General features: G+C 34.9%; 1 long non-coding RNA gene across 4 annotated transcripts in view; it reads right to left on the reverse strand.

Moving 5' to 3' along the window:
- LOC137487875 (uncharacterized) overlaps positions 1 to 22,278 on the reverse strand; it is a 115,352-nt gene that overhangs the window by 13,450 nt on the left and 79,624 nt on the right. Inside the window, exon 6 of one of the 4 annotated variants that reach the window (XR_012391989.1) lies at positions 11,872 to 12,139. The exons of 2 other annotated variants lie outside the window; for them this stretch is intronic. This is a non-coding gene — a long non-coding RNA (uncharacterized lncRNA). Of the gene's footprint in view, positions 1 to 11,871; positions 12,140 to 22,278 lie in introns of those variants that run through there. One more of the 4 variants, XR_012391996.1, reaches the window with a different exon arrangement.

Consider the following 22,278-nt stretch of genomic DNA (forward strand, 5'->3'; position numbering starts at 1 on the left):
CCTTATAAACTAATGGTAGGAGGGCCGTGGATAAGAATATTCATATACAGCTGCTATGGAAGCCCTTAGGTTGATGTCAAGAAGGACTGCTACTCTAAAGGTGGAAGCAGATGGTCAGACTTTGATTGAAGATTATTGAAATCAAAAAAAAAAAAAGTTTGACTCTACATTTGTGACTGAATAAATCTTCTTGCTAATCTCAAATAACTCAAGATGTTTCTGCTACAGTTGAATATTGTCACAGACACTACAGGATGTGTAAATCACTCAAAACATAAGCATCTTCTCCAAAGGAATATATATTTTTGACTGTAAATAAAGGACTACAATGTAAAAAGAAAATCTGTTAATTAGCAGGGTTTTTTTTTTCTATTCGTGTTTTAATTAATTATTTTTTTACTATTTTAAAATGATTTTATTTCTGCTTTTGAATTGCATTTTGGGAGCTGGATCATTATTCCAACAACTTTTAACCTTGAAAAATTGACTTTTATTAACATTTTTAATAATTTAAAAGGATAGATTGTTTGGGTGGGTCTTGTATTTTATGATAGAAATACCTTTGTAACACACTGCCAGTACATTTTCTGATATTTTACAGACTTATTTCTCTATTTATTATTTCACTTTTTATTTATTATACATGATATCATTTCAAACAACAAAAAAATGTCAATAAAAGTCCCTATTCAACTCTAGAGTTATATTTTCAAAATCAAAAATCAACAGAGCAGAGTTAAAGCTCTCATAATGAAATTCACATCCGTAAATACACAGAAAACACTTGTGGATCTCAAAATACGGAAACTGTTAATTAACAGATATTTTTTTTATAGTATAGGATTGTAAAATGTGTCAATAATTAATAATTTAATACACTAATCCAATGCACTATAATTTTAATAATTTTAATTGTTTTTAAATTATTTTTTTATAAATTAATAATTTAATACACTAATTAAATGTACACTACAATAGTTCTGTCTCACACAGTATCCAAACACTAGTATTTGGTTCTCTACTTGAGTAAAATATGAAGGGTTAAAGGTTCAAACTGCTATTTCCATGCAGCTTCAATGATCCCAGCCTAGGAATAAATATCTTATCATGCAAAAGGATTGGCCATTTTTTTAAAATTGTGTTTATTTATTAAATTACCAGTGGGTTTTTACCCTTGTTTAACTCTTGTTTTAACTCATCCATTTTTTTTTTTTTTTTTTTTTTGTGGTGTCAAAACAATTTGAAAAAATACTTTATCATAACTTCCTTTGAGTTCTGGAGAAAAAAAGAAAGGCATATTGGTTTGAAATGACATGAGATTTACAACTAGAATAAAACACTACTATCCTCAAATGAACCACAGAGTCACAGAGATAAAATGATGAATGTATTAAGTAAAGAGTTTATTGCTGATATTCATACCCAGATTAATTTGCGTACCCAAAAAAAATGAAATAACGGAAATGTTCCCTTCTTTCACACAAGTTTTATGCGGTGCCAGAAACACAAAAAACAAGAGATCACTATCAGGATTATTTTGTTAGTGCCATAAAAAAGTATTTATAATATCTATTTGATATTCAACAGTAGCAGAAAGCTCCTTTGCATAAAGCTGAAGAAGAAAAAAACGACACTTCCCATGCCACATCTACAGCACCATGTGAAAAAGTCAAGATGCAAAACAGTTCTTTACTTTCAAAAACCTGTTTACCAAGTGTCAGCGATTTCCTTAGCAAATTTGTCAGATGACTATCAAGAAAGTTTTCAAAAAGCACATCATTTATAATCCCATTTGTCTTTGTGGACTTAAAAAAAGGAGCAAGGGTCTACCGCACCTTACTATGAGCAAATATCAGGAAAGAACAAAAGCAAATAAGTGAGCATGAGGGGGAAAACAGGTAAAATTAAAAGGCAAGGGTACGCTTTGTGTTTTACAAGCCGGACTGTTTACATGTAAAAGGCTTTTAATAAGAGGTTGGCGGGGAACAGACAACAGACTGCAGCTTTCATCTCGCACGGCCACTTCTCCTTATTTACGAGCGCGTGCGTCCCACTGTGTAAACAGGACACTATGAGCGCACCGTTACACAACACGCTACACACTAGGAGTTGTATTTGAAGAACTCTGCTTTCATTTGAGGAAGAGGCCCTGAAGAAGTGCACACATGAACAGAGGCATTAATATGACAAAAGTTGAGCTGAAACAACACAATTCTTGAGATTTTTTTGGGACAACTTAATTATTTTATGTTCAAACGACTTATATTTGTTTAAGTGGTGGACCTGAGTGTATTTTTAAGGCTTGGTTGTTATTATAAGATTCAGAGCAATGTGTACAATTTGTAAAAAAATCCTGTTTTTTCATATATCTTACTTTGATTATATACTGTACAGCTACTCTGCTTACATGAAAACGATTGTCATATTTTCTAGTCTCTCCAAAAGGCCCGCCCTCATGAGGCTCTGAATGGTCAGCTACTATAATGTGCTGTGATTCGCGGATAAATACTGTCAGTCAGAGTAGCTATTATCTTATCAGTTTGAGCCTGGATCAGACAGAAAATGAATAAGCACACAGCTTAACCCTTACGCCTGCTCTCTAGAATAAAATCCTACAAGTGCCTTTCACATATATTCGGAATAAGCATGTGTAAGTAATATGAAACGTTCACATATTTTTGAGAGTTCATTATTTAAGATTTGGAACGCACAGAAAGTGGCTGTATAGAGAAACACTGCAGCGCTGGTTTTAAGAGTGTGTGTGTTTACAGCGGTTTTACTGATGAATCTGAATTTGTAGCTAAATTGTTAGCAGTGCCAAACAGCATTTCCAGTTGTTTACATCCTTGTTTAAACCCTTGTTACAACATACCGTCAACGCTGTGCATGTAATAGATCAATTTTAACAAATAAAAATACTTACAGGTTATGGCTCACAATCCACAGCTTCTATTATGGTTGGAGCTGCTCGTTCTTTGAGGAGTTTTTAGCCGAATCCAGCACAGAACTGGAAAAGATTCTGAAGCTGTCCTTTGTCAAATGCTAGAGCTATTTTTTTTATAATTCTCTGGAACATAATTCAAATTAAACTGTAAGCACTTTTTTCTTTGTGTTATAATAATAATAATAATTCGTTACATTTATATAGCGCTTTTCTGGGCACTCAAAGCGCTTTACACAATGGGTGGGGAATCTCTTCATTCACCACCAGTGTGCAGCATCCACCTGGATGACGCGACGGCAGCCATTTTGCGCCAGACCGCACACCACACACCAGCTGATTGGTGGAGAGGAGACAGAGTGATGATATGCCAATCATGATATGGGGAGGGTTAGGAGGCCATGATGGACAGAGGCCAGTGGGCAGATTTGGCCAGGGTGCCGGGGTTAAACCCCTACTCTTTTTCGAAGGACATCCTGGGATTTTTAACGACCACAGAGAGTCGGGACCTCGGTTTAACGTCTCACCCGAAAGACGGCGCTCACTGAACAGTATAGAGTCCCCGTCACTATACTGGGGCATTAGGACCCACACAGACCGCAGGTTGGGCGCCCCCTGCTGGCCTCACTAACACCACTTCCGGCAGCAACCTAGCTTTCCCAAGTGGTCTCCCATCCAGGTACTGACCGGGCGCAGCCCTGCTTAGGTTGTGTCTTTTGGAAGCCCAAATACAAATAGCAAAATGAAAATAGCAGCATTTGGATGGCATTTTTCTGCTATACCATTACAGCGACTCTGGCCATGCCCCTTTGCTGCACATGGTGTATGAGCAAAATCTGAAAGGTTTGTGATCTCACTAGCCCGGATGTATTTGTTGTAGTCCATAAATTTCGTTTGCTGTAGCTAACTCTGTAAAAGCCAGTGCCTCCCTTTGCATTGAACTTTGCGTGTATTACAATCAGAGATGTTGTTTATGTTCACACAGCTACATTACACATCAACCAAAGTGATGTTAAAATATGGTTTTGTAGTGGACCACCCCTTTAAGTTTACTTAATCGATTTGATTTGTGCTGGGACAGAATGAAAGAATGGTTTGGAACCCTGCATTTCTTTACAGTGTAGTTGAGTAAACAGTGTAATATTTGTTTTAGATAACTTGAGTAACAGCTGTCTATATAAGGTCCCAGGGATGACAGTGCATGTCAAAGCACAAACCAAGCATGAAGACTAAGTAATTGTCTGTAGACCTCAGACACAGGATTGTCTCAAGGCATAAGGCTGGGGAAGGTTACAGAAAAATGTATTCTGCTCTGAAAGTTCCAGTGAGCACAGTGGCCTCCATCATCCGTAAGTGAAAGATGTTTGGAACCACCAGGACTCTTCCTAGAGTAGGCCGGCCATCTAAACTGAGTGATCGGGGGAGAAGGGCCTTAGTCAGGGTGATCAATAACCCGATGGTCACTCTGTCTGAGCTCCAGCGTTCTTCTGTGGAGAGAGGAGAACCTTACAGAAGGACAACCATCTGTGCAGCAATCCACCAATCAGGCCTGTATAGTAGAGTGGCCAGATGGAAGCCACTCCCTGCCTGGAATTTGCCAAAAGGCATCTGAAGAACCCTCAGACCATAAGAAACCAAATTCTCTGGTCTGATGAGACTACAATTGGACTCTTTGGAGTGAATGCCAGGCATTACATTTGGAGAAAACCAGACACCCCTCATCATGGTGGTGGCAGTATCATGCTGTGGGGATGTTTTTCAGCAGCAGGAAGACTGGAACAGAACAGAACTGGAAGACTAGTCAGGATACAGGGAAAGATGAATGCAGCAATGTACAGACACATCCTCAATGAAAACCTGACTATAAGTGCTCTTGACCTCTGACTGGGGCGACGGTTCATCTTCCAGCAGGACAATGACTCAAAGCACACCACCAAAATATCAATGGAGTGGCTTCACAACAACTCGTGAATGTCTTTGAGTGGCCCAGCCAGAGCCCAGATCTAAATCCTATTGAACATCTCTGGAGAGATCTGAAAATGGCTGTACAACGTCGCTTCCCATCCAACCTAAAAAACTTGAGAGGTACTGCAAAGTACTGCATCAACAGAGTATTGAGCAAAGGCTGTGAATACTTATGCACATGTGATCCTTCAGGTTTTTTATTGTTATTAAATTTGCAACAATTTCAAAAACTCTTTTTTCATATTGTCATTATGGGGTATTGTCTGTAACATTTTGAGCAATTATATGAACTTAATCCATTTTAGAATAAGGCTGTAACATAAAAAAAAATGTGGAAAAAGTGAAGCGCTATGAATACATCCGGATGCGCTGTACAATTAAACTGCTCTGATTGAACAGATTAGGAGTCTTTTAGGGTTATTCTGTGTAGTCTTTTTGTTTGTTTTAGTGTGGGGGATGGGGGGTGCACATATCCCATATTTTTACATCCAAATGTTGACAGGTATGAAGAACACAATCATAGAACTCACAGCCGCCATCTCAAAAATGCACATTTACATGCAGCACATAATTGTCATTCACTACAATTCTTTTCGTCTTGTTAGAATGTGACTTTCTCTTTTGTTTAGCGCTAAGAACTCTTGACTCGAACATGAGAAACACCTGTTGTCTCCTGTCTCTTTAACCCTGCAGGCTAAAACTGCAGCACACACACTTACGCTTGCGTTCCCCCGAGGCTAAAACAGCACTCCTGTACACAACATGCCAAACTGAGCTCATAAGAAGAAAAAGTGCGCCCTTCAATCACTCTAAAAATATTAACAGTTCATACACCCCGCAGACACTTTCACCATAAGCACAAACAGAGATGAGCAGAAATGGCATTTATCACTGGCAAGCGTCACCCTGTGTTTGTTGAATCGTAAACAGACCACAAAATGAACCGATTTCCAATTCATGAGACCACTAATGTAAACAGTTGCGCGTTTACATTTAAGAGCCTCTATGTCAATACATTATCAAGGATGTGTACGTTTTCTGGCTGTCTTGACTTCAAGCAAAATATGGACTCTTAGGTTACGTTTATTAATCCACTAATACATGAATACACATCTTTTTTTTAATGCTTTGGCTTTCTGTACACACTCAGTTTTTAACGATTCTCTCTATCTGCTGTATGGACCAAACAGAATCTGCAAACTTTTTTTTTTCTGTGCAGAATTTTGTAAATAAAAAATCTGCAGATTTTTGAGAGTAACTAAAAAGTAGTGTCGGGCAAATATTGCATTTTTATCATTCATTCATTTTCGTATTTTATGAAAACATCATTTAGGAAATATTTCAAAAAGAAAAAAAATCACATGAGGGCCAATAATTTTGACTTTAACTGTAGGTGCGAACTCAAGAACACCCACAAAACAAGAACCTGTTTAGGCAGCGGAGACGCTCCATCGCTCTTAAAAAACACACCGTGTCTCCTGTAACAGCTGACCGTGGCAGTAGTTCTGGGGGTCAGGGAGCGATCCAGACACTTACCCCTCAGCTTCCTTGCATTTTGGACATGGCTGCTCCGGCCTCTGTCTAAACACATGACAGCATGATCCCTGCTGCGGCGCTGGGATTTTCAATGACACCTGGCTTTACAAAGCGTATACGGCAACCCAAACTGCTCTGACCCCACACGCTGGCCCCCTGTGTTATGCCAAGACGTGTGTCTGACAACCGGCCCCTAATCCAGCACAGAAGGCACCAGGGCCTGTATAAGCACTGAGCCACAAATATCAAGCCAATGTCACTGTAATGCCGTGAAACAAAGGAAACCCGAACCCTCATGAGGACGAGACACAAGCAGCTGGTTAAAAGACATAACAGGAGAGATTTATGATTCTGAGCATAATTAATTATCAAGTCTTTATTTCCGTGTGTCTTCTAGTCTACAATTTTTTTATATTTATTGTCTGTACCTGAGTATGACGAAGGACTTCATCCATGAACCAAAATGTTTATCCATGGATTCAATTTTCAATGATGGATTTAATGATTTCAATGGATTCAATTTTCACTGAAAAAGATAAACATGCACAACCTTTTTAGACATGTAATAGATTGTTAGTGGTTGTCAAAACACTGTTTTTGGGTGGTTGCTAAAAGGGAGTCAGACATGTAATCAGATATGCATTGTAAAAAAAAAAAGTTATGATAAAAAATCAGGACAACAAATATGTTAATGCTGCTTTAGCTTATTTTAATAAGTTAATAGGGTTTCAACTACATTTTTAACAAGGTTAACTTGATATTTTTAGTCTCATTGATGTAAGTTGAGATCAACTAACAAATTTATCTCTGCAACATTTTTTTACAGTGTGTAATTTGTAAAAAATATACGCATGGTACACTATGAAAATACAACTCTGTTAATAAACAGATGCCCGGATAGCTCATGATTTATATTTGATATCTGTTTACTTCTGCTTTAGATTTTTTATATGACCTTGATCTCTGCCCTGACAACTTTTGAGGTTGATAAGTTTATCAAAGAGACTTATTGACATTTTTAGTCATCTGTGTGTATATATATATATATATATATATATATATATATATATATATATATATATATATATATATATATATATATATATATATATATATATATATATATACACACACACACACATAGTTGAGGTCAAAATTATTAGCCCTCCTTTGTTGTTTGATGCTTTTTATTATTTTATTTTTTTTTTACTTTTTTAAAATATTTCCTAAACGATGTTTAACAGAGCAGAGAAATTTTCACAGTATGTCCGATAATATTTTTTCTTCTAGAGACAGTTTTATTTGTTGTATTTCGGCTAGAATAAAAGCTGTTTTAATTTTGTTAACCTCCTCCACATAAAAGCTGTTTTTAATTTGGTTAAACCATATTAGTGTCAAAATATTAGCCTTTTTAAGCTATATTGTTTCGATATTCTACAGAAAAAAACCATCGTTATACAATAACTTGCCTAATTACCCTAACCTGCCTAGTAAACCTAATTAACCTAGTTAAGCTTTTTAATGTCACTTTCAGCTGTATAGAAGTGTCTTGAAAATATGTAAAATATTATTTACTGTCATCATGGCAAAGATAAAAGAAAGCAGTAATCAGAAATGAGTTATTAAAACTATTATGTCTAGAAATGTGTTGAAAAAAAAATCTCCTCTCTGTTAAACAGAAATAGGGGAGAAAAATAATATTTATTTTTTGTGTATATATATATATATATATATATATATATATATATATATATATATATATATATATATATATATATATATATATATATATATTCATATTTATGACATCTTACCAAATGTATAATGTCATCATGCACTCACCCTCATTTTTTTCAAACCTCTAGACTTTGTGTTTATTTTCCAAGCACATATGAGATATTGTTTATGAAACCTGAGATTTCACACAAAGCCTAAACAAAATTACCAAACAAACAATCAACTACAACTAAAGACAGGAAATAGATAGCACTTTTAGAGTTTGTGCTCACAGCTTGTCTCAGTTGTCGGGTTTCTATCCTAATGTAAAGCAAATCTTTTCAAAGTTCAAAAAAGAAAATCTAAAATGCAAATTAGGGTGTTTCCATCAACTTGTTAAAGTGGCTGACTGTAGCATTGGCATAGCAATCAACAGCAAACAATGTAAGCATAATGGAGTCACTTAGGTGTATTATTTGCTTCGAGAGTTATAATCTCCTATTATGTGCATTAACTCTTTTATTGCATTAGTCCAAAAATACTATAAGCAAGGGGAAAAGCTTTTTTTGTGTGTGTGAATTAAGGAACTGTTATTCAAAATTTTCCATGTGATCCTTAACTAAGCCTTTAACACAGGATAAAGTAAAACCAACTAATGACTCATAATGTGCCTAAAAAAAAAGAATCAAATGTTTTTGATAACTTGCAGTGAGTCTGTTACAGCTCTGAGGAGGAATTTTGGCCTACTCGTCTTTGCAGAATTGTTGAAAATCAGCCACATTGGAGGGTCACAGCATCTCAATTGGATTCAGCTCAGGACTTTGACTAGGCCACTCCAAAGTCTTCATTTTGTTTTGTGTTTTTCGATCCTTTAATCTCTTAAGGTCAAAGCAATTTTTTTACATGCATTTTTTTTTATTTCCCTTTGCTTTTTATGCTTATTGGAACCTAATTAGAATAAACCTAAGTATCATCTTTTAATATGAAGCAATTTTAGAGAAAAAGTATGTCTGTATATGTGGACTCGTGGTCCAAATTTCCATAAAACACAATAAAATCTTTATTTCTGCCTTGAACACAGCAGTTTATTTCTTGACTGTTTTTAATGCATTAATAACACATACATATATATTTTTTGCCCATTTTGGACAGTTAAAATAATGTTTGGGACATTTCGTATGCTTCAAAACAGTTGCAGGATGACACTGCATGTCTGTAACAAAATATAAAGCATAAGACATAAGAGCTAAAATGTGCTGTCCACATATGTGGCCACTGAGCCCTAGGACATGGGTCACCATTCTCGGTTCTGGAGGGCTGGTGTCCCTGCAGGATTTAGCTCCAACTTGCTTCAATACACCTGCCTGGGTGTTTCAAGTATACCTAGTAAAAGCTTGATTAGCTTGTTCAGGTGTGTTTGATTAGGGTTGGGAGTTCAAATCTGCTGGACACCAGGAACAAGTTTGGTGACCCCTGCCCTAGGAGGTTAAGAAGTGGACATTACATAATTAATGCATTGACATGAGTGTATAGATAGAATGACAGGGTCAACAATCTCTGTATTTCTCCAGGCAAAGTCCTGGATAATACATAACCAGCTATGTAATGTCTCTAGCGATGCATCTGGTTGAGTAACGAGGCAACCCTGATTTAACATGTGGCTGAACATCCTTTATTGTGACTGGGTAATTCAGGGACTTTCCATAATAAATGTCATTCCCTGTCTGTCTGTCTGTCTGTGTGTTTCTCACATGGTTCTCATATCGCTGCCTCACTACATTTCCTCTACGAATGATCTAAGCAGCATTCCCAACATGCACCAGCACCATCAGCAATAAGACCCACGCACATCTCTCCCACAGACTCTCTGCATATGCTAAAAAGCATCTTTGTGACGGCACCTCACACATCTCATGTGAAATCAAGCCCCCGCACCCCCCGACTGGCTTTAATGGGCCAGTGAAGACAGAGGCGTGTCACTTTGAAGTCTTCCTCCCCGTCATGCTTTCTCTCTCTCGTCCAGCATAAAGAGCAGCATTGAGCGCGCGTGCCTGTTTACCCGCTGTCCATGGACTCATGTTACACTTCGCTCTTTGATCCAGAGCTCCCATAATAATTTCTGGAGAAGGCATTGTTTATTGGGGTCTAGACGACAGCAAAAGAAGAAGCCGAGGGAGAGGAAGAAAAGGCTTCCCTTTTTCTTTGGCGAGGGGAAGTGGTGTCGTGGAGGTGACTAACTTTCAGACGGCCTGTTAGCCGTTACTCACAGTCCAAGCCGCAGACAAACTTAGAAGAAAGGAAGGAGAGATAGGACAAAAACAAGACTACATGGAAAATGAGTGTCGATCGTGAGCCACAAGCTATAGATATGGACTAGATATGAGCAGCTTTAAAAATAGAAAGATATTAATAAAGTGAAAATGTGGTGCAGAATAATAGCGGTTCTCAACTTGATAGGTTATTAGAGTACGAGCGGCCTGTTTGTGCTCAATGGCCTTATATGGGGAAATAAGTATTGAACATGTCATGCTTTTTTCTGGGAATAATATTGAGCTGTTGACATGGAATTAAACCAGGGGTCTGTTCTTCGTACGTGGATTACTCAGTTAGCTGGATTTGGATATTGACGATTTCGTTCAGGATCGTTTCGTTCTTCAAAGCTGATCCGAGAGTTGTTGTCATGGCAACAGTTCTGCTAGGTCAAACCTGATCGGGAGCAGGTTCAATTCATATAAACAGGATTAGATCGGCTCAGTTCAAGCAAAGATAATACAGAAAGTATGTTCCGAATTCTGATATTTTCTTACAGTAGTAGTTATATACACTTGGGAAAATGGTACATATTTTTAAACTATATATATAAAGTTATAGTCATTAATAAAATAAAATTATACATATTAATAAAATGTATGGAATCTGCACCCTCGAAATTAAAGTACAAAGACTGCCATCTGGTGCAAAGATAAAACTTATTGATATGAACTTTTTAGATCGCTTTAGTACAAATTGTGTATGATAGAAATGCACAATATGTCACTTTTTTTTTAAAGCAATAATACATTTATGCAGTCAAAAACATATTTTGATAGTTAATATGCCAGTGATTTGATGCTTCACAAAAGTTGCAGACACCTTTACCAATATGAAAATGCTTTTGTAAACAACCAGTTATTCTTTACACCGATTAAAAAACGGCTACTATAATAAAGAAAATCTTTTCTAAATGTGGAACTAAATACATTGATTTGCATTGAAATGCATGATGAATACTCTTGTCTTGACACATGAAAGTGTAAAGCCCTGCAGCTCACAACAAATGTGGAAGGTTATTGCGTGTCATATTTAACAAGCCCTTTACTGCTAATTTGATGTAATTTTGCTCACATGGATAATTGAATATTAATCAGATGATGTCATTACGCTGCTGTGCCGTCAGCCAATCGTTGCATTGCTGATCATGATTTCGAGGATCGATAGATCTGTCCTTCATAACACACGCAGCGATCTCAGATCAGTTCATCCAGACATTCCAATCTGATTCGCGAACTTGTTTGAAGAACCAAATTAGCGAGAGATCAGTTATCAAGATGAAAAGATCCAGGATCTGCCAAATAATCTTAGATCATTTAAGCGAGGTACGAAGAACGGACCCCAGGTCTTAGTGAAAACCCAAACAAAACAAACATAAAAATAATCCATATGACACCAGGAGAAACTATTGAAACGCGTTAATGCTTTATTTAAAAGGCTTTTTTGGTGATGGCAACTTAAAGACGCCTCTCATATGAAGAATGAAGTCTGAAATCTGATCTTTAATTTGTTTTTTCCATTGGATTTAAGTCAGGTGATTGGCTGGGCCATTCCACAGCTTTATTTTCTTTCTCTGAAAGCATTTGAGAGTTTGCTTGGCTGTGTTCTGGATCATCATCTTGCTGAAATGTCCACCCTGGTTTCATCTTCATCATCCTGCTAATGTACACTCTAAAAAATATTGTTTAGACAAAACAAAAAAAAAAATTAAGGCAACAGTTTGCATTAATATATTGAAGTTACGACAACATCTAACAAAATGAGGTTCTGACAACAAACTTTATTATGTTAGCCAAATTTTTCCTCTTCAATCAGAGGCATTTTTACATACCAAAAACCTCAAATCTATAAGTTGAGTACTCAAAAATGTTGTTTCAACTAGTTTTTTTATTTTAAAATTGAATACAAATTCAGTGTTATGTTATGCACTTAATTATATGCACATTTTCAAGTTTAGAACCTCAAATAAATTAAGTAGCCGAAATTACTAAATTTATTGTTTGTTTTCAAATTTACTTTTCATGCTTGTAAGAAGTACATTTAACAACAACATTTTTGTTTTTTATTTGTATTAAACCACAGGTTTTCATTGTTTTACAAAACAAAAACATGTACTACCCATATTATAGGTGTAAAAAATAACAAAAACATTAGTGTATGGACTTAAAAATACAAAAGAACTCCATTAGTGTGACTTATTAACCTCATTTCCTTGGGTTGCTACAAGTTAAATATTGTTTTAAAGCAACTGACAGATATATTTACCTTTAAATTACCTGCATTTTTAAATTGATGTAATTATAAATATTTTCCTGTTTTGAAAACTTAATAAAATTATTCTGGCAACTTAAAAGTTTTAATCTAAACAGCATTTTAGAATTTTTAAGTTACAATAATATATTAAACTATGTAGTGGTAACAGATCTCTTGAGTTATTTTTTAGAGTGTAGATGATGGACTGAAGCAGCTAATATTCATTTACAATGACGAAGGTCAGATGATTGCTGAAGAACTATTGAGAGATTTCAGCTGCTGTCTGGGCTTTCACTGCCTTTCTACACCTTCCTTTCTTCATGTATTCAATACTGTTTCCCTTTGTTGTTTCATTTTATTATGCATAACTTAATTTGTAGACTAATTCGATTTGTTTTCTTTGCATATGTGGATTTACCGACATCCGGGGGCAATTGCAAGTCTGCAATTCAAGCTGCACCTTTATAAATATGTTTTCTGAGAAAAATGGTGACTTTTTTCCCCGCAGTATGCATGGCAAGTGCTTTTCTGTCACCTCCGGTGAAAGTTTGATGTGACTATTTTAAACTTCATAAGGGTACAGCATCGATATTGTAATTTTATTCAAATATACTTCATTAAATAGACTTAAGCATTCATTTAGTTTGAGCATAAGACAAACTGAAAGGCTGTTTAATTGCAAGCACTATGAGGAGTAGCAGGTGAATATAATAAAATAAATTTGCATACTTTAACGACCTGGAATAGTACAGGTGTGGCCAACCCTGTTCCTGGAGAGCCACCTACCAGCAGATTTCAGTTGCTACCCATATCAAACACACCTGAACCAATTGATTAGGACCTGAACACCACATGATAATTACAGGCTGGTGTGTTTGATATGGGTTGCAACTGAAATCTGCAGGAAGGTGGCTCTCCAGGAACAGGGTTGGCCACCCCTGGAATAGTACAATGGAATAGAATGCAGTGCTTCTTGTTTGGTGTGAGACTTTATATCGTGTCTCAATCAGACAGTGAAGATCATTGATTTTAAATAAACCAGCTTTTAAATGTGGCAAGTTTATAATGGTGTGACATTTCACCGGAAACACCCGAGCTGGCTTATTCCAAATTAAAAGTCCTTGTGAATATACAGCCAATTACATAACCAGTTTGTACCAAATGTCTGATCCCACATAGCCTCGTTCACAGGGTGAGGATGTGGTTAAAATCTAAAAATGTGGTAAAAATTAGGCAAATTTGTGCTGCCATTTGAAATTATTGGACTATTGGACCCAAGGTGCTCAGAGAAATAAGTCAAGTTTGGTGAAGGAAAAGTCATGGTTTGGGGTTACACTCAGTATAGGGGCGTGTGAGAAATCTGCAGAATGGATGGCAACATCAACAAACTGAGGTATCAAGACATTTCTGCTGCCCGTTACATTACAAAGCACAGGAGAGGGCAAATTCCTCAGCAGGATAGCGCTCCTTCTCATACTTCTGCCTCCACATCAAAGTTCCTGAAAGCAAAGAAGATCAAGGTGCTCCAGAATTGGCCAGCCCAGTCACCAGACATGAACAGTATTGAGCACGTCTGGAGTAAGATGAAGGAGGAGGCATTGAAGATTAACCCTTTCTTTGCGTTAGTTATTTCTCTGAGTCATTACAGAGATGTATGGATGCAGTCATCCAATATTAATTATTTTTCCACTGCACCATGACTTTATATTCTATACTGTGCATTATTTCTGTTAAGTGACAAGACTTTTGTCTAAGCAAAGTCAAACCTTACTGTCCTAATTAAATAGTTAAAAATCAAGGCATGATCATATTTTATTTTAGTTAAATAAGAGTAATCTAGAGGCCTTTGCCTTTCATATTAGCCACTTCTGATACCAAATAATCAACTAGAAGTATTATTTGTTGTTCCGAAAACTTGGATAGGCGACATGTCTTTTGTTTATAATTTAGTATCCAAATGTATGTATTAGCATGAATTAGAATGTACAAGTATGTATGTTTTTTTTTTGTTTTTTTTTTTAGCTATAAATGGTGCGTACTAATACAAATGGATAAACAAAGAAGCCTGGCTCCCAGAGCTTATCTTGGGCATTGTGTTTCAGGGGCATAAATGTTTTTTTATGGCTTTCTCTTACACAAGGCTGCAGGTACTTTTATTTATTTTTTTAAAGCAGAGGTGGAGGGTTTGGTAAAGATTACTTTCACAATGTTTCTTAAATATTTGTCTTGCATTTCAGCTCCTTCCCATAACTACACATAGTTTGACTATAGCATAACTAGTAGCATAGCTTCTCTTACTATCCTTTAGTATTTACAGTTGAAGTCAGAATTATTAGCCCCCCTTGTATATTTTCCTGCCAATGTCTGTTTAACCGAAAGAAGATTTTTTTTTACATGTTTATAAACATAATAGTTTTATTAATTCTTATAACTGATTTATTTGATCTTTGCATTGATGACAGTAAATAATATTTTACTAAATATTTTTCATGATACTAGTATTCAGCTTAAAGTGACATTTAAAGGCTTTACTAGGTTAATTATGTTAATTAAGCAAGTTGTTGTATAATGATGGTTTGTTCTGTAGACATTCAGGAAAAAATGCTTAAGGGGCTAATACTTTTGACTTTAAAATTGTTTAAAAAAAATAAAAACTGCTTTTATTCTAGTTAAAATGTAACTAATAAGTCTTTCTCCAGAAGAAAAAATATTATAGGAAATACTGTGAAAATCCTTGCTCTGTTAGACACCATTTAGGAAATTATGCTTAACTGTATTTAGGGAATAAGGAAATATTCAAACTGTATGTGGGTCAAAGATAACACAACCAATTTTAGTGTCTCGAAATAAAACAAATAAAATAAAATAATTTCAGCTAAACAAAGTTTTTTCCTTAGAAAGCATATTAAATGCCTATTCAAATGTTTTTTCTAAAAATAAAATATGGGTGCATTTTCCCATCATAATCAAGCATAGCATACAGTGGACGTATTGGTAACACTTTATAATAACTACATACTATGAATCATTTACTAAGTATTAGCATCTAGTGAATTCATTATTTGTTAAGCATTAACTCTACATTAATAAACGTTAGTAAGCAGTTTATAACTGCAGCTACAAATGCTGTATTCTTGACTTATAAGCACCTATATAATGTGCTTAATAATTGTATTTTAATACTTAGTTAATGATTTATTTTTCATTACTAAATTAAGTATTGCATTATTTACAAACTAGTTGTATTTAAGAGTAGTTGAGGGTTTTTAGGATAATTCAAAATGAGTTAGTAAATGATTAATAAACTATTGAAATCAACATTTATATGTCTTATTATTCAGGCATATACTAATAGTTAACTAATATGTTAATAAATGCTTTATTAACTCAACTTCATGCAGTTTTGTGACCTAATCTAAAGTGAGGACTATTTATGCTTCATAAATCCCTTATAAATGACAATTAAAGGCTCAAAATCAAATGAACAATAATCTTTGCAATCTTTTCTAAAAGTAAAATTACTGTAAAGTTTAAACATTGCTAAATTACAGTAGTGTCAAAATACAACGTAAAACTGGATAAAACAACAACAATACAATAATTTAACAATATAATAAGATGCAATGTTTAAACTATACAGTTATTTTATTTTAGATAAGGTTGCAAAGATTTATTTTTCTTTTGAAGTATAGTTTCATTTGTGTATCTTTAAATGAATAGGAATGAATAATGTCATTTTTCCTGTTTAAAATTTAACTGAGCCTTTATTTGTCATTTATAAGGGATTTATAAAGCATACATAGTCCTCACTTTAGATTAGGTCACAAAACTAGATGAAGTTGAGTTAATAAAGCATTTACCAACATACATAGTAACCATAAATATATGAATAATAAGACATGCAAACATTGATTTCAATAGTTAATCATTTACTAACTCATTCTGAATGATCCTAAAAACCCTCAACTACTCTTAATTACAAATGGTTTGTAAATAATGCAATACTTCATTTAGTGATAAAAAATAAATCATTAACAAAGTATGAAAGTACAATTATTAAACACATTTTAAATATGTTTGTAAGTCAAGAATAGAGCATTTGTAGCTGCAGTTATAAACTGCTTACTAACCCTTTTTAATGTAGAGTTAATGTTTAACAGATAATGAATTCCCTATTTGCTAATGCTTAATAAATGATTTATAGTGTGTAGTTATTATAAAGTGTTACCCTGATTTCTTTTATCTTTGCCATGATGACAGCACATAATATTTTACTAGATATCTTTCAAGATGCTAGTATTTAGCTTAAAGTGACATTTAAAGACTTAACTTGGTTAATTAGGCAAATCATTGTTTAACAATTGTTTATTGCTTAAGGGGGCTAATAATATTGACCTTAAAATGGTGTTTAAAAACTTAAAAAATGTTTTATAAGGGATTTATAAAGCATGAGTAGTCCTCACTTTAGATTAGGTCACAAAACCGCATGAAGTTGAGTTAATAAAGCATTTATTAACATATTAGTTAACTATTAATATATGCCTGAATAAAAAGATATATAAACGTTGATTTCAATAGTTTATTAATCATTTACTAACTCATTCTGAATTATTCTTAAAACCCTCAACTACTCTTAAATACAAATGGTTTGTAAATAATGCAATACTTAATTTAGTGATGAAAAACAAATCATTAGCAAAGCATGAAAGTACAATTATTAGGCACATTATAAATATGTTTGTAAGTCAAGAATAGAGCATTTGTAGCTGCAGTTATAAACTGCTTACTAAGGCTTACTAATGTAGAGTTAATGCTTAACAGATAATGAATTCACCATTTGATAATGCTTAATCAATGATTCATAGTGTGTAGTTATTATAAAGTGTTACCGAAGTATTTATTTAAGAAATAAGAAAATGAGAAATTTATCGGAGAAAGAACTGGGCCCCAAAGTAAAAAAGGTCGAGAACCCCTACTATAAGACACTATTATAAATAGGCAATACTGAACAAAATTGGGGCAGGACAGTGGCTCAATAGTTAGCACTGTCGCTTAACATGCAAGAAGATCACTGGTTCGAATCAGACATGTGCTATAAGTGAATTGGGTAAACAAATGTGGGCATGGTGTATGAGTGTGTGTGTAATCATTGGTGGTTTATTCCACTGAGGCGACCCCTAATAAACAATTGGACTAAGCCAAAGAAAAAGATATAAAAGGCCTGCAGATTTCACATGTCCACCTTTATCTACACGTCTCCTGCTCTCTCCTTTCGTCTATTTATTGATGAGAAAGCGATTTGGCCATCATTATGTGTAAGAGAGAAGCTTGAATTTTTTATAGGAGGTTCGTGTGAAGGTGTGAGGTGCTGGCTGAGAGAACAGACGTCTTCTGTTACACACACACTGTAGGTAAGAGTCACAGAGCAAATGTTCTGCAACCAAACACACAGCAAATAACAGGTAGATAAGTCTCGTTTGTGGATGTTTGAAACCTAGGTTGTAGAAATTTTAATCACTTAGATGTTTATTCATTATCTTAATAATTTCTAATGCCAATTTCAGCTAATATTTCATATAAATGATTTATATTTACATATTGCCTACACTTTTAGTGGTGCATATGCCGTAATGTGCATTGTATATGGTTAACATGACAACTGAACATGCCAAATATTTCTGGTGTCATAAAAAAGGATGATATTGTACTTATTGTTGGAAGAGGATCAGCAAATAATTTTAGAGAACATTTTTAATATATTATTTTTAATATAGAATATTAATATTCCTCAGAGACTTTGCTCCATATCAACATGACGGCTTCACATAGATGCTGCAGATTTGTCAGCTGCACATCCTTGATGTAAATCTCCTGTTCCACCACCTTCAAAAGTTGCTCCGTTGGATTGAGATCTGGTAACTGGGGAGGCCATTTGAGTACAGGTAACTCATTGTCATGTTCAAGAAACCAGTCTGAGATGATTCACACTTTATGACATGGCGTATTATCCTGCTGGAAGTAGCCATCAGAAGATGGGTTCACTGTGGTCATAAAGGGATGGACATGGTCAGCAACAATACTCAGGTAGGCTGTGGCGTTGACATGATGCTTTGTTGATACTAATGGGCCCAAAGTGTGCCAAGAAAAAATCTCCCACCACCAGCAGCCTGAACCGTTGATACAAGGCAGGAGGCATTCATGCTTTTATGTTGTTGATGCTAAGTTCTGACCCTACCATCCGTATGTAGCAGCAGAAATCAAGACTCATCAGACCAGAAATCAAGACTCATCAGACCAGGCAACGTTTTTCCAATCTTCTATTGGAAGAAATTTTGATGAGCCTCAGTTGTAGCCTCAGTTTCCTGTTATCTGACAGAAGTGGCACCCGGTTTGGTCCATCCGCCTCAAGGTTTGATATGTGTGTTCACAGTTGCTCTTCTGCAGACCTCAGTTGTAGGGAGTGGTTATTTGAGTTACTGTTGCCTTTCTATCAGCTGGAAACAGTCTGGCCATTTTTTTTCTGACCTTATTAACAAGGCATTTGCATCCACAGAACTGCCGCTCACTAGATATTTTTTCTTTTTCAGACCATTCTCTGTAGAGATGATTGAAAATCAAGGAGATCAGCAGTTTCTGAAATCCTCAGACCAGCCTGTCTGGCACCAACAACCATGCCACATTCAAAGTAATTCAAATAACCTTTCGTCCCCATTCTGACGCTCGGTTTGAACTGCAGCAGATCATCTCGACCATGTCTACATGCCTAAATCTGTTGAGTTGCTGCCATGTGATTGGATTTTTAGAAATTTGCATTAACGAGCAGTTAACGAAAGTAAATACATATGTGGCACAGTGGGTAGCACAAACGCCACACAGCAAGATGGTCGCTGGTTCGAGCCTCGGCTGGGTCAGTTGCATTTTCTGTGTGGAGTTTGTATGTTCTCCCTGTGATGGCATGGGTTTCCTCCAGGTGCTCCGTTTTTAGTCTAAAAACATTTGGTAAAGGTGAATTGGGTAGGCTAAATTGTCCGTAGTGTATGTGTGTGAATGAAGGTGTGTGGATGATTCCCACTGAGGGGTTGCGGCTGTAAAGCATCCGCTGCGTAAAACATATGCTGGATAAGTTGGCGGTTCATTCTGCTGTGGTGGACCCAGATTAATGAATTAATATATATATATATATATATATATATATATATATATATATATATATATATATATATATATATATATATATATATATACATATATATATATATATATAGGATGCATGGAGGTGCAGTGTGTAGCACGATCACCTCACAGCAAGAAGGTCGCTGGTTTGAGTCTCAGCTGGGTCAGTTGGTGTTTGGTGTGGAGGTTGTTCTCCCCGTGTTGCCATGGGTTTCCTCTGGGTGCTCCAGTTTCCCCCACAATTCCAAAGGCATGTGGTATAGGTAAATTGGGCTAAATTATATATATATATATATATATATATATATATATATATATATATATATATATATATATATATATATATATATATCTGAACATATTTTCAGTAAAAATATATGATGATATAAATGTTGATGGCAACAATTTTTTTTTCTCTGGCTCCATTTTGTAAAGAATATTTCTAACCATGCAGCAGTTTTTTAGACACTAAAATATCCATGTTTATCCATATCACCCAAAACTACTCTGAATAAATATTTATACTATCAAAAGGACTTTCACTTTTCACTTTTCTTTAGTAAATAAAACCAATCTCCCAAAGTCAATGAGTAATAATAAAACTATTGTGATTTTAAATATGACCAAAATAATCATGTTTTTCATAACTGAACTGCCTTAGTTTTAAAACATCTGTTTCGAGATAAATTAAAGTGACTGTTCTAAGCACACTTGGCTTTTAAAACCTTCTTTTAAACTTAAAACTTACTAATGCTCCCCTTTAGACATTTCATATAGTGCCTACTTACTTTCTTAGTGGACTATCTCTTTGTAGGGTTAGGGCTAGTAGAAGTTTAAACCTTTAAACAAAGTTGCTTATGGCCCATATAATGTCTGTTAGCGTACATCAAAACAAAGTTTTGAATGTAAAGCAAAGCATATACTAGTAGTCATTATACTGTCCCAATGACAGCATCACAGTAAAGTGAAAGCTAATTGTATTGAGTTTATGCTGAAAAACGCTGATCTACTTTTTTTTTTTCTACAGTGCTGTCTCCAGTTGTTTAGAAAGAAAGTGAGTGGAAAGATTTTCGAAGAGGGTTTCACTGGAGCCCTGCCATATTCAGAGTATTGTGTCGTCTTCTAGACTGACACACAAGGCAGGTCGCTGAAAAAAAAGAGGCTTGTAAACTGAGAGGGAGACAGTGTTCGCTTATTACACATCCATATCTGTTTCACTGGCATCTTTAGGACTCAAAGCTTAATTAGAAACTAATAAAGGAAATTTAAACTCAACGAGTAACTCTATAACTGTTATCTTCCGCCCCCTTTTTTCAGTCACACTAATCGAATTCAGAGAACTTGGTGGAGAAAAACTAAACAGTGAATGAAGACAGTACAGATAACACAAGCACATGAACAGTGTCCACACACACACACACTGCTGGCTGTGTGTATAATTAAAGAGCTTAGTAAAAAAGAATGGGTGCACGACGGTGTCAATGCAGTTTCATTGAAATAATGCTGTGGTATTTATTAGCTATTACTTAAAATTATTTTTATATAGTTTTAGACATTTTGTGTAATTGTTTTTATTGTTTTTTTATCTTGTTTTTTTTAAATACATTACTTAAAACTAGCTAAAAATGAGAACAAAGAACAAATATACTAAATAATAATGTCTATATAGATTTCATTTTACTCTGCTTTGTTTGCATTAATAACTGCTCTTTAGAGTTTAACTATATTTACATAAATATTAAATAAAATATATTGAAAAATGTAATAAATTATGAATAAATAAATAAATAAGTAAATAAATAAACAAATAAATACAAATGCATTTATTTTTATTTAATTATTCCAATAACTCCCGTATGATTTTTCTTAACATTTACTTTGCATGATGCTAATTATGATCCAATGGCCCAGTCTGTTGTGATTGGTTTACTAGGTGCAGCACATGTTTGAAATGCCCATCATGGCTTATCAAGACAGTGTTCGAACAACAAGGAGTCATGGTATTGAGTATATGTGTGAGCCCAATGCGGGAATGTATTGATAAAGCCCTCCACTTTGTACACCAGCAAATCACCCTATTCTTCATTACAAAGTCAATTAATGACAACAACATATACTTAGTATTAATTGATAAAGCGGCAAACGTTAAACTAATTTGGCAGTGGTATGTGCACAAGCTTGTTAGATTCTTTATATATATATAAATATAGCCCCCGATTGTTTTTCCCCCAATTTCTGTTTAACGGTGAGATGATTTATTTTAACACATTTCTAAACATAAAAGTTTTAGTAACTCATTTCTAATAACTGATTTATTTTATCTTTGCCATGATGACAGTACTTATTATTTGACTAGATATTTTCTAAGACACTTTTATAAAGCT

This window comes from Danio rerio, chromosome 16 (genome assembly GCF_049306965.1).
Source record: "Danio rerio strain Tuebingen ecotype United States chromosome 16, GRCz12tu, whole genome shotgun sequence".
Lineage (NCBI taxonomy): Eukaryota > Metazoa > Chordata > Actinopteri > Cypriniformes > Danionidae > Danio > Danio rerio.